The sequence below is a fragment of the Sorex fumeus genome, unplaced genomic scaffold (genome assembly GCF_029834395.1).
Source record: "Sorex fumeus unplaced genomic scaffold, SorFum_2.1 ptg000002l, whole genome shotgun sequence".
NCBI lineage: Eukaryota > Metazoa > Chordata > Mammalia > Eulipotyphla > Soricidae > Sorex > Sorex fumeus.
The window spans coordinates 45,394,171-45,399,288 of record NW_026606059.1 but is presented as its reverse complement, the minus strand read 5'-3'; the positions used below and the strand labels follow the sequence as shown (position 1 = coordinate 45,399,288).

At 36.1% G+C, this 5,118-nt stretch overlaps 1 non-coding gene across 1 annotated transcript; it reads left to right on the top strand.

Moving 5' to 3' along the window:
• Window positions 1-4,404: 4,404 nt before the first annotated feature.
• On the top strand, window positions 4,405-4,526 carry LOC130023274 (U6atac minor spliceosomal RNA). The gene has a single exon (XR_008792435.1). It is a non-coding gene; the product is annotated as a U6atac minor spliceosomal RNA (small nuclear RNA).
• The last annotated feature ends 592 nt before the right edge of the window (window positions 4,527-5,118 follow it).

Below are 5,118 nucleotides of genomic sequence, written 5' to 3'. Positions count from 1 at the left end.
CTTATATTCTCTCTTGAGCATGCATTTCCTTTCTCTCCCCTCACCTCTTTCGAAGTATACTTCATTCAATAAAACTATCTTGCTTAACTATCCTTTTCATGAATTGTGCCTAAATTTTTGCCTTTGCAAGTGCATTAGAAAATGCAACCAACAATTTATGTGAGTCAATATAAGCACCTCACCCTTCAGATAGACATTCACATATTTAAAGACAGTTTTCATATTCTTTCAATCTGCCCAAGTCTTCAAATGTACCTTGTTTTCTCAGCTCATTTGTAATCCCACCTGTCTTCTGTTCAATTTTTAGTTTATCATTTCACTTTTGAAATGAAACTCAGGTCAAAGAGCATCTTTGTTACGTGTAACAAGTGTAGAACACAGTGAGACTGCCACCCACTTGATAAGGACCTGTCCTTGTATTCTTACCCCTAAAACTAAAAGTCACATTATGTTCTTAAAGGGCCCCTGCAATTCGTTGGCTCGCATCTAGACTTCAGCTGGCTAATACTTTGGGTCTTGACCAAGAGGGTGTGACTAAATAGCAAAGTACTTTGTATGCAAGAGACTTGGGTTCAATTCTCAGCACTGCAATCAAGCAAAACAAATCTTTGTGCTTTGGGGGAGGGGTGTGGAGAGGTGGGAGGGAAGAATGTCACAGGAATATGGATCACACCTGACTGCCCAAGACTTACACCTGGCTCTGTGCTCAGGGACCAGTCCTAGAGGGTTTCAGTGAACTATAAGAGAACTGGGGATCAAACTGGGATCCACTGTGTATAAGGCAAGTATCTTAACCCATAACTATCCATCTGATACTCTGTGTCTTTTCAGCTACTGATATCCAGCTAGATCATGTCCTTCCTGTACCTGCATTGCTGAACTTTCACTAATCCACTCTTTTCCATCTTGCTTCTTTTGGAACAAGTTCAAAACCTTTAAATGTCTAAGCGCTTCTTTTAGCTTAAGTTTGTCAATATAGTTGATTAGCAAGGGTTCTACCTCTTCCTCCAGGTATTAATCTGTGCTCTAATGGACAGGCTAAAGAAGTAATTTTTTTTTTATTGGCATGGCAATTTCAGCAAACATACTTTTCTTTAAATGTCCTAGGTGGAGTTCATGGCCAATTCAATCAGCCTAATCAGTGGCTGAATAAATAGCAGTACTCCTACATAAAAATAAATAAATAAATAAATAAATATAAAATAAACCCACCCGTGAAAAAAAATGTACTGATTTCTTAATTATATGAGAACCAGACCCTGTGAAAACTTAGCTGAGGTATGCATGTAACAATCTCTTTGTCCAAGAATATAATAAATGTCTTCGAAATGGAAATGAGATTAATGACATATGATTTTGTCTTTTAAAAAAAGCATGCTGATGATTCTTATTCATCCTTATTTCCTCTTCCTGAAGGTCTATAGTGTATTTGAAAACCTAATTTAAGCATCTTGACTGGAACCTTAAATAGCAGATATGAGTATTTTCCACAATTTTGGTAACTACTGTTATTTATAATTCACCTCATTCCAAATGATAGCACAAATTTACAAAGCTTGTGAAACACACTTAGGAAATCTATAGCCATGAAAACAAATTCAGGTAAGTAAAGACCTTCTGACCATCTGTGATGGAAACTAGGTCATTGGTTTTACTCTGTTTTTACTTTGAGATAATTTTTTTGTCACTTTTCCTGAGGCCCTGTAATTTTGTTTCTACTTCCTTTTGTTACTATGAAGGCACCATCATTATAGTAACTTTAACTAGACTAAAGAGATGTAAATCAGTCTGTGGCATCTCTGGCCCCTTCCATGGACCAAAAGCTAGGTTTTTGTGGCATTTGATGAGTTCAGAATTGAAGATAGTGGATTTTTAAAAAAAAACAAACATAAATGTTTAGGGGCCAAAGCAATAGTCTGGCAGATAAAGTACTTCCTTGCACACTTCCAACCTGCATTCGATCACAGGCTACACAAATAAATAGTTCCCTGAGCCACAACCGGAGTGATACAAGAGTGCAGACCAAGGGGTAAGTCCTGAGCACGCTGGGTATAGCCCCCAAACACCAAAAGAATCCGCATTTATAATAATAAATGTACAAAGTGTGTTTAGATAATAGATCTACTTCATTATAATACCAAATAGTCACTGCATCTTAGAAATATTTGGTTTATGAAGTACTTTTTTTTGGAATGAGGTAATTTTAAATTTTAAAATATAGTAGGTAGACAGGTATTTGGAATGTAAATTACAAATTATCAGCAAATAATTATAAAGCGAACACCTGTGATATCACTACCTGGGTCAAGATATAGATTATTTCCATGTGACAGAAATCCATTCTGATAATAATCCCATCTTGAAAGTAACCACTTTCCTATTGTAATAATAATTTCCTTTTGTTCATTGTTTTACTGTACATGGTACACTGTACATGGTACATCTCTAAAAGACACATATATAGAGAGAGTGAAGTAGATACATATTTGTTATACCCTTTTCTAAATTGTTAGAAAAAAACAACTATCATTTTATTTTTTGTGACTCACCTTTTTTTTGACCCAATGTTGCAAGATTCATCATATGGTTTCACATATCTAAAATATCTATTATAGTTCAATGTATTGCAGGCATTTCGTTTTCTCCTCATTTCTGAAAACTATGATGTTGCTATAGACATTCTCTTACATTTATCCAAGGGAGCCCTGTACTGCCAGGAATTGAGAAAAAAAGATATCCCACATGCAAGGCATATGCTCCAGCCCTTTGAGCTGACTCAATGGTCCCTTGATATCAGATCTTTCAACTGTCCTACACACACACACACACACACACCACAAGAGAAAAGCATACAGTTTTTATTATTTTATCTTTAGGTATATGAGTGATCTACAAGAAAGAAATGAAAGTCCAAGGAAAAAGAAAAGCATTAGGCCTGAGAGTTCAAACACCATTTTATCTAGGGGTGATAAACTGTGGAAAAGGCATTAGAAAAAGAAAGGGGAATTCAGGCTATCAGTTACTGCACATTTTTAGGACAATAAATATATGGGGAAAGTTAACAGTAGAGAAGGGTTCTTCAGAACTCCAGAGTCTCTGGCAATTGAGCTGGCTTGTTCCTGGTACAGGGAGACGAAGGAGTCACTTCACAAAGGAAATGTATGTTCTGCTTTCGGGAGCAAATTTCCTCTTTGACCATGGTCTTCAGCTCTACATATTAATCTTTATATTCTTTATTTTTAATTAAGAAAGAAATGTGCTTTTCTATAAAAACAAGCTTTTGCTATTTTGATGGGAACTGCACTGAACATAATCAGTTGGGAGGAAGTGGTATAAACTTGATAAGCTTCAAACATTTTTATTATATTTTGTTTTTTTAATCCATGAACATAGTATAACTCTTCTTTTTCTGTTGTCTATTATTTCTTGATAAGTTTTAAATTTGTACCTTTATCTTTCACATACTTTCATAGATCTGTTCTTTTTCTTTGGTGTGGGGGCATACCCAGTGGTACTTGGCTTATGCCTGGCTATATGCTCAGGGATCACTCCTGGTGGTGTTTGGGGGATTGTATGAGGTGCTAAGATTGAATCCAGGTAAGTAATATGTAAGACAAGCATTTTAGCCACTGTACTATTCTCTGGCCTGATAGTTTTAAAATTGCACTTTGCTGGTATCTGTTTTGTGTGCACCTGCCAAGTGCTCTTTCAATAAACCACATCTCTTATGCCTTTTATCTTTAAAAATTATTTTTTAAATTTTATGAAACATAGAAACAGTAATTTATGTATCAATTATTATTAGTAATGATTAAGTTACACATTCTTTTGAATATTTTGCACACAATCAGATATTATTTCAAAAAAATGACAGGTCCCTCTCATTCTACATTCCAATTCATGTGCCTTATATTTGTTTGTCTTCCTTATTGTCCTGGAGAATATCTCCAGTACAATATTGACTAGAAGTATAGATTTTTTTCCTCCTAATCCTAAAGACAAATCTCTTCAATGTTTTACCATTTAGAGTCAGGTTTACTCTAGACTTTATATTGATAAGCTTTATCAAATTAAGGAAATGAAATTCTATGTCCAACTGCAAAGGAGATAGATTAAAGTTTCATCTATTACTTTAGCATCAAACTGATTTTTCTGTTTCAATAATTTCCCTTCTGAGATATGTTGATTTGGCTAATCACAATAATTTATTTTCAGGGAATAATTTATGTAACACTTGACCTTTTAAAAACTTATTTTTTTCATATTCAGTCAGAAAGTTTCAACTCTAACAACAACAACAAAAACCAGTTTCTGTACCAGAATAAGAGTGAGGACTAAAATAAGTCAATTTCAAATGTACGAGGAGGGTTTGGAGATACTTCTACTATCAGAAATAAGAGAACAGTGTTGTATGAAAGGAGAGAAGGTTAGCACTCCCCTTGACAAGGACGGCAGAGGTTTCAGCCTGTAACACGCATACGGTTAAGGCACTGCCACCTACTTCGTGGCATATACCAACGTTTTTAAAAGGAGAGAGAGAACAAAAGAGAATGCCCTGCCACAGAGGCAGGGTGGGATGAGGGGATGGGGGGTGGGAGGGATACTGGGATCCATGGTGGTGGGAAATGGGCACTGGTGAAGGGATGGGTATTTGATCATTGTATAACTGAAACCCAAGCACAAAAATTTGTAAGTCTACAACGGTACCTCATGATGTCTCACTAATAAAAATAAAAAAATAATGAGAGAACAAAATAAAAACAAGGAAAAAGTAAGTGAGGTGAGAGGAAAAGAAGAAAAGGGAAGGGAGAGGAGAGGGGGAGAGAGGCGGGGGATGGGGGATGGGAGAGGAAGAGGCAAGGTGAATGGGAGGGGAGGGGAAGAGAGGGAAATAGAGGGACTGTGAAAGAAGAGTGGAGCAGAGGGTTGAATTTGTGGCCATCAGTCTACTACCATTCCTTACAAAGGAAGCTACATTCATCCAAAACATAAGAGTGCACACTGACCCACAAGGATACATACAGAATGGTATATATTTGTGGATGGCTAATCTTACCAACATGTCCAATAACAAAACTTTGCTTTTTTCTCATCCTCCTGGCATTTATATAATGTGAT